Here is a 9,144-nt window from a genome sequence, read left to right as displayed (position 1 = left end):
GTAGCGCCGGTGGCAGTCTTTGATTCATTGCAAGAATACTGGGAAAATGAAGTCACCCTACAAATTAGACAGCTAGAAATTTTGAAGACGTGCCTCCGTTGTTCTTCACGAATCCTCAAATTTAGATTGATTTTCACATTAGAAGCCAGAACGTGCAGTCAGCATAAGTCAAAAATGGGTACACGCTGATCGTAAACACAAAGTTTCAGACACATCGGAAACTTAGTTTTCAAAGCCTTGTTCAGTTTACCAGTGGTACTGTACACAGATTTCACTGCTCTGTTTACTTCCCATTGGTGGCTATTTAGCCGTTGCATTATTAAAAAAAATAGAAGTGAGAGAAACCTACTATCATGAGTAGTTAGATAAGCTCTGATGTATTAAGCTGTGCAGTATTAGTCTTCATATACCTGTATGCAATAGAAAACGCGATTTGACCGCAAATGATAAATAAATAGTCACAGAATACTTACAAATAAAACAATCTGAGACAAAGATATGAAAAGACGACACACCACGAAGGATGAAATTATAATTATATTAATACCTTCGGTTGCTGACGGGCGGTGATTTATATCGAAGGAGACAGGTGAGAATGGATGCGCCGATCGGGACTCGAGCCCGGGATCTCCTGCTTACATGGCAGACGCTCTATCCATCTCAGCCACCGAGGACACAGAGGTTAGCTCGACTGCAGGGACTATCTCGCGCACGCCTCCCGCGAGATCCAAATTCTCTCCTTGCATGTCCAAACACTAAATTCGTAGTGTCCCACAAACGGTCTACAAATGTAGTGTGTGGACATACAAGGTGAGAATGTAGGTCTCGCGGGAGGCGTGCGCGAGATAGTCGCTGCATTCGCAGTATGCTCTGTGCCCTCGGTGGCTTAGATGGATAGAGTGTCTGCCATGTAAGCAGGAGATCCCGGGTTCGAGTCCCGGTCAGGGCACACATTTTCACCTGTCCCCGTTGATATATATCACCGCCCGTCAGCAGTCGCAGGTATTAATATAATTCTAATTTCGTTCTAGACGGCTGCAGGTCATATAAGTATACACCACGAAGGAGTTACGTAAACTGATCACAAACTGATATTCATGCAGGTATCGGCGGAAAATGCTAATCAGTAAACTTTGGCAGCCGATGAATGAATGTGTGACGCTGCAGCACAGTTTCACCATATAGCTAGCAATGATAGAAAACAGGGGACATGTCGACATCCAGGCATAAAGTCTTTGCGAACTTCATTCCGTGTACTTAGCTGGACGGTAAATGACTCTGAGACAGGAGTTTGAACATTATATGCAGATGTAAGCATTTGTGTGAGGATGTGTTGAAAGGTGGCTACACTGAGCCACAGCGCCAAAGATCGCGCCAGAGAGTATTGTTCCGCCGCCTCCACTGGCAGTGCTTATTGAGACGTAGCGGCAGGCAGTGCTTGCCGAGAAGTTGTGGTGGACGCTGCTTGTCGTAAAGTCAGAGTGAGATGTGGTAGTGGAGAGTGTTGTTCCATGTTTTATGCAGTGGTTTGATGGGAGAGATAGCAGATGTTGTTCTAATGGAGATATTGTAATGGTCAGAGTGCATTTCGTCAATATATATGGAGGTAATAAACTCTTTTTTCTTTTATTCTTTTAGTGTCCTGAATAGTGTGTCACGACAGGTTCAGTCAACAAAGCATCTGGCGTGTGTTCTTGTATTAGAGTGTAATTCTGATTTTCTTGCACAATTATAGTATTTGTAATTTTCTTTTATCACGTCAGTATAATTGCTATTTAAAAATTCTTGTCTTGTTGAAGAAGAACCGTGCCAGATGTGCGTTGAGTCATACTACCACATACAGAACAACTACACTTGTGTTTGTTGTTTCGTAGGTTTTATAGTTGCTGGGGACTTAATTAATTAATTGTGCTAACAGAAATTTTCTTACATTCTTTGTTGTCATTCTAAGCAGTCAGATTGTGTACTATCACTAGTCAGGGCCAGCCGTTTACGAGACTTGCGTAATCGGACATACAGCTACAAAAAAAATATTTTCATTAATATTTAATAAAGCCCCCATGCACGTGGCGACCCTGCCAGGATCGTCCCTTGGAATATTCTGACTGTAAAAATATTAGACAGTAGTATTGTAGTAGTAATTTGTAGTTTAGTAATTGTAGTCCATTTTGCATGTGTAGATTTGGTAATCAGCATTCTTCTAATGGTATTTTTCAAAATTTAATTTTTATTGCCTTGTATACGCATTTGACGATTTAGTGCAATTATTTAAATTGTTCGATTAATCGTGTTTGAGGGAAACTTTTCATGTAAATGGTATTGTTGGAGATAAAGAGTCATTGTGTGTAATTTTCGTACAGTGACGAGCTTTGTATGTTTTGTAAATGATTACGCGATCTATGAAAAAGGCAAAAATGATGGATAGTGAGAATGACGAAACTGTTGACATGGCGAACTCGCCAACACAGGACAACAGTATGATGAATAATGAAGTTGAAAACAATTTAATAAGTCAGGAAAATAGTCCGGAACCATCTCTAAATTTTTCTCAATCAGAAAATTCACAGAATACGAGATTAACGACAGAAGATTCTGAAATAGTATCGAACACAGATAGCTTTATGGCTATGCAGAACACAGTTAGTTTTGCGGGAAATGTTAGGGGCAAAAAGAATTTTGAACCATTTAATATGGAACAGTTGATGAGTGCAATATTAAATTTAAGATCTGAATTAAAAACAGATATGGGAACAATGGCAACACGGTTAGACTCACAAATGGGAACAATGGAGCAGTTACGATCTGAATTAAAAACAGATAGGGGAACAATGGAAACACGGTTAGACTCACTGGGATCACAGTTAGGATCTGAATTGAAAACAATTGAAACACGGTTAGATTCACGAATAGGGACATGTTTCAAAAACATGAAAGATGAATTAAAGAAAGAAATTAGAGAAGAAGTACAACCGATTTTGAATTCTCACAATAATAGATTAATTGCAGTAGAGATTAGACAAAAGGAACAGGATAGAGAACAGGAAGAAAGAGATCGCATTATAGTACAGAAATTTTCAGAGTTAAATTTACAACGTGCACACGATAAGGAGGAAATATTTGTGAGAATCGGGGAACCCGTGCCAAATGACAGATTAAATAACCTAACACAACAATATGAACAGTTAACTACCAAATGTGTCAATACTGAAACCCGAGTCGCGACACTTACGGAAGACGTAAATAAACAGAAAGAACAAATAGGTGATTTATCAGAAAGAGTTGAGGAGATTTCAGATAAATTGACAAGTCTTAGTTTAGCAGAAGGGTTTGAAGAAAATAATTTGTTTCATTTACGTGATGCAACAAGAGAGCGCCAGGCGCGTGAATTTGACAATGATCGTCATTGTGACTGGGACAGACGCGGTATGTCTTTGTCGCCACGAGGAGAAAACTTTGACTATAAACACTTCTTAACTGTTCGGAAATTTAAGAACTTTCGCAATTCTAAGAATGACATACATCCATGTGCATGGTTAGGTCAATTTACGTACGCACTTCCGCCAAATTTGCCACTAAGTCACAAACTGAAATTTATGTGCAGCTATTAATGTCCTCAGGGGATTCACTACTCTAAGTGAATATGTGCCGTAGCGAGCATAGGGCCCCGAGCTGTAGTGGTGCTATTTCCCTTTTAGTTTTCTGTACCGCTGCCTACTCTTTTACTATTCTTTGCATCTATCGAAACAACTCTTCAACTATCAATCTATCTAGAGAGTAGATAAACAATAACCGGATATGACTGTTTTACCCAAAAGTGACTTTGGAATTTACCGTTTGGACTTACTGTATCTTCGGCAGCATTCATTCGTAGCTTAAACGAAATTTTACCTGTTTATCTTCGTGACAACATTACTTCATATGTTGACGATATTCTTATTGCTAAACATTCTTGGAGTGAGCACAACAAAATTTTAGATTCATTATTACGTATTTGTGCAAGAGTTGGCATTACTGTGAACTTGGAAAAATCTGAATTTGGTCGTTCTCAGGTGAAATTTCTTGGTCATATTATTTCTACAGAAGGTATTCTTCCTGATCCAGAAAAACTAGACGCAATTCGTAATTATGCTGTTCCGACTACAAAACGTGATGTTCGTAGTTTCCTTGGTGTCGGTAATTTTCTTAGACACTTTGTTAGATTGGACGATTTGGCCACACCTCGTTTTTGCGAACTATCTGGAAAATTCTTTTCAAACGAAAATCGGTCGACAACTTTGTTTGGTTAGTTTGTATTCCTGATGAGTGGGTTAATAAGCTGATTTGGTATACGCATTTCAGTTATGCACACTTTGGTCCCAGAAAATGCTTCCATAAATTACGAGAAAATTGCTACTTCAGTAATATGGAAAAACGTATTCGATCTGTTCTGGCCAAATGCAAATTATGTCAAAAGGCTAAGCCGCCAACAGTTTCTCACAGAGCACCGTTGTTTCCTATCATTCCAGCGAAATTAAAGGACATGGCTGCAGTTGATTTGTTCGGTCCAGTGGTTCGTTCTACTAATGGTTTTGCGTACATTTTCGTAGCAGTGGAGCTGACATCAAAATATGTATGTTTTACACCTTTACGCAAAGCAACAGCTCGTTCAGTATCTAACGCTTTCATCAAACATTTTCTTAAAGAAGTTGGTCATGTTATATCAGATAATGGATCACAGTTTCGTTCTAAAATTTGGCTTCGTACTCTGCGACGTCGTAAAATTAAACCAATTTTCATTTCACTTTTTCACCCTCAATCTAACGCTTCAGAGAGATGGATGAAGGAAATCAATAAATTGTGTCGTCTTTATTGTCATCAGAATCACAGAACGTAAGATCAGTATCTTCATATTTTTCAAAACATTCTGAATGAACTTCCTAATGACTCAACTTCTTTACCACCTATACTGATATTAAAAAACAAAGCACCGACAAATAGCATTTCTGAAATTGTTCCTTTTCCGCCTACACGGAAACTGTGGCATTCTGAAGTTGTCAACCTGGCTCTGCAAAATATTGCATCTGCGGCTGCTAGAAGAGAGAAATCAGCTAAGCGTCCTGGTCGTTCAAAAATCTTGTCAGTTGGTCAGAAAGTGTTAATTAAGTCTCATCGTTTGTCTCACAAAGGAAAAGGCTTGTGTCGGAAATTTTTTCTGCTTTATAACGGCCCATATAGAATTCGCAAAATTATTCATGATAACACTGTCGAAGTAGAAACTCTGAAATCACGACGCTCTAAAGGGATACATCATATATCAAACGTTAAAATTTTTGTGGAATGACATACTTGTGAGAAACTAACAGCTAGATGTAATCATGCGGAGAGTACAAGGATACCGCGCTGTGTTTTGGCGGTGGCGCATACTCAAAGCAACAGTCAAGTCTGCGCGCCGCACAAGGCAGTCGTTGACCGCAAACAATTGCTTCCTACGTCACGCGCCTACAGCTGATCGAGCGCTCAGTGCGAATGCACTGACAGCCGTAAACAATTACACAGTGTTTAATTTCTCTGATTAAATTCAGTATAAAACTATAGTGACTTGATGAATTATGTTATTAACATTCACTATTTTTCAGGATACGGTTCTATAAAATATTTAAGAACTTCAGGTAAATTCTGTGTGTCTCCGACGTTAAGACGACTTGCTATCGAGAAGTTTTCAGGAAGAATGTAATTTCCAAGAAGAAACTAATAAACTAAAAAAGGTAACTATTAATTGAGTTTATTTTTCAGGTAACATATTTCCACATAGGTACGTACTTTAGAGGTAATTTGCTGCTGGGGATTACGTGATTCATACTTTGTACTAATTTCATGTTCTATGAATTTACTTGTGAAGCGAAGTGCTTGCGTATGCTAACTGATTTTGACAATGATTATTAATGAACTGGGTTGTAACTTGTGTATATTATGCATCGCTTGACTGCACTGCTTCTTCACTGATGTCATTTTTTTTATTATGTGCCTGCTGTGCTTATTTATTTAAATTATAATTGTCACCTGATTAATTGTGCTGACTGTGGTTATGTATGTAGGTTACACATTGTCATTTATCTGCTTGCGCCTTCATGTTTACTTATTAAGATTACATATGAACATTTATTTGCGTATGCAGATATGATGTTAATGACCTGTTTATTACGTAAGGTATATGTTTACTGCTATGCGTATGGATTGCATATTTATACATTTCTGTTTGTTGTCATAACTACTCTTTAATTTGGTATATAGCAATGCTGATGTACAGTGTACGAACATAAGAGTTTGGGTTATGCTGTGGTATGGGTTACGGATTGTTTGCTTGGCGAAGCCTCGTTGTAGAAATTGTGCTGCCTCCACTTGTTGACATTCTGTTCACTACTGGTATATTTACTCGCTATTGCTTGTTTTGCTTACGCTCAGTGCTTCATATTTTAACATAAGAAAATGAACTGCTGTAATTCGACGAGCGACTTTAGTACAAGAAACATCATAGAAGTCACATGAGCTGGAGGTTTTATGGAAGCTGTATAAATTTATGCTAATAGGAAGGAAGCTAACGATATGACATACCAAAACTAGGTTTAGACCATTGACAGTTATTACACTGCATTTTTCGTGAGCAACTGAAATAGGAAGTGACACTTGACACAAGAAATACTCCACATGTTTGCTTCTGTTTGCCATAATTCTTGAAGTGGTGTCCACACTGTGAAAAATTAGGATCATTCACACTCCGTAATCGTACTTAATTACTGAGAGTTATTCGAACTAAGTCTGTTAGAGGTCATGTATGCATTCTTTGTTTATAATTCATAATGAGTAGAAGATTTTGGCTCAGATGGATTACACAGAGGTTGTGTGTTGACAGTGTGTCTTCAGATTGTATGGGATGATGAGGTTTGCATTAGGATTTTATCCGTACTTGTTCGAGGAGACTAACTAGAGGAAAGAGTTGTTATGGAAGTGAAATGATATTGGCAATAAGGTTATATGTATCGACGTATTGAAGAGGTATTATTGAGGTATTGAGATTATATGAAGTTGATTGGAGTTTTAGTGTATAAGAGGTAAAATAAGTGAGGTGCACATTTTTTTTTTTTTTGTTGGTCTATATGGAATAAGGAGGATGAAGATAGCAGACTAGAACACTAAAATGGAAGGAAGATTGTCTACACACACTTTGTTAAATCACCAAGCAGTATGTACTTTTTTTTTGGAGAGAGGAAGTTGCATATCTTGGCACACTGACAGTTGTTCAGCAACCGTACATTTTGATCTGGCTTGGCAAACATTGGTCTTGACATGATGACTATGATGTTGACTTAACTATTATTGACTGTTATACATTGCTGCCACTATTACTTGATACACATGATGAACATGAAATTTTGACAGAAGTGCATTTACACAGTAACACTATTCAATTACACAGTAGTACTTAATGTGGATGAAAGATGAGTGAGTGTGTTTTGTGTGTTTTCCTTTCCTAATCCTACCCACCTATCTCCTAAATATTATTTTATTTGTTTGTAGTGGCTTGCGCTGACACCCATAAATATTATAGGTTTTTGATATTTGAGTATTTGTAATAGTAATATGACAATTATCTGATATCATTTGTGTGTTTATTAGAATTTGTATGTTTAGTGTAAGAGCATTGTACAAGCATTTGTATGTGTATTCAAACTATTGTTCATGCTTGAACTGTCTGAGTAGTGATGGTGAATATTATGAACTGTTACCTGCACTTTTCAACAAGATGTGTGACACTTAGAAATGTTTAATTTCTGCTGATGAACTGTGTGATCAGTGATAGTAAATATTATGGACTGTTACTTGTACTTTTTCTACATGATTGGTGCCAATAGGACATGTTTACTTTCTGCTAATAAACGCTGATGAACAGTGTGATCAGTGATAGCGAATATTATGGACTGCTGTCGGCACCTACTCAACATTGCTGGGTGCCACTGATGGACTGCTTCTACTGAAATGATGTCACCTGATGGTGTTTGCACCTACTCAACATTGCTGGGTGCCACTGATGGACTGCTTCTACTGAAATGATGTAACCTGATGGTGTCTGCACCTATTAAACATTGCTGGGTGCCACTGATGGACTGCTTCTACTGAAATGATGTTACCTGTTGGAGTCTGCACCTGTTCCACAATGCTGGGTGCCACTGATGGACTGCTTCTACTGAAATGATGTCACCTGATGGTGTCTGCACCTACTCAGCATTGCTGGGTGCTACTGCTGGAACTGTCAACCACTTCTTGTGAAAACATTTTATGTGAATATTTGTATAAACTGATTTTTTATGTATTACTGTTTGTGAAAAGTTATGAGACTCTAACCTGTACATATTCGTCATTGCTGACGCTATTGATTGAACTGTTTAACCACATAATACTTGTGTAAACTATTATGTAAAGTCACATGTATGAAAGAATTTGTATTGCTTAGTGTATTTTATATATTAGGCTATTGAAAGGTCAGTGCAAAGCCAAAATTTTATCTTGTTATATGATATTTACGTATTAATATTATCTTTTATTTTTGTCTGTATTTTTTTGACGAATTTGGTGGTATTTTCACCACCAGTGTTGGCAAAAATACCATCAAATTCTAGCCCATGGAGGAAGGGCATATGAAAGGTGGCTACACTGAGCCACAGCGCCAAAGATCGCGCCAGAGAGTATTGTTCCGCCGCCTCCACTGGCAGTGCTTATTGAGACGTAGCGGCAAGCAGTTCTTACCGAGAAGTTGTGGTGGACACTGCTTGTCGTGAAGTCAGAGTGAGATGTGGTAGTGGAATGTGTTGTTCCATGTTTTATGCAGTGGTTTGATGGGAGAGATAGCAGATGTTGTTCTAATGGAGATACTGTAATGGTCAGAGTGCATTTCGTCAATACATATGGAGGTATTTTCTTTTATTCTTTCAGTGACCTGAATAATGTGTCATTACAGGTTCAGTCAACAAAGCATCTGGCGTGTGTTCTTGTATTTAAGTGTAATTCTGGTTTTCTTGCGCAATTATAGTATTTGTAATTTTCTTTTATCACGTCAGTATAATTGGTATTTAAAAATTCTTGTCTTGTTGAAGAAGAACCGTGCCAGAT

The 9,144-nt window shown here is 38.0% G+C and overlaps 1 non-coding gene across 1 annotated transcript; it reads left to right on the top strand.

Moving 5' to 3' along the window:
* Positions 1–874: 874 nt before the first annotated feature.
* Positions 875–949, top strand: Trnat-ugu (transfer RNA threonine (anticodon UGU)). The gene has a single exon. It is a non-coding gene; the product is annotated as a tRNA-Thr (tRNA).
* Positions 950–9,144: the final 8,195 nt, after the last annotated feature.

The sequence above is a fragment of the Schistocerca cancellata genome, chromosome 3 (genome assembly GCF_023864275.1).
Source record: "Schistocerca cancellata isolate TAMUIC-IGC-003103 chromosome 3, iqSchCanc2.1, whole genome shotgun sequence".
Classification (NCBI taxonomy): domain Eukaryota; kingdom Metazoa; phylum Arthropoda; class Insecta; order Orthoptera; family Acrididae; genus Schistocerca; species Schistocerca cancellata.
This window is presented reverse-complemented; position numbering and strand designations above follow the sequence as displayed.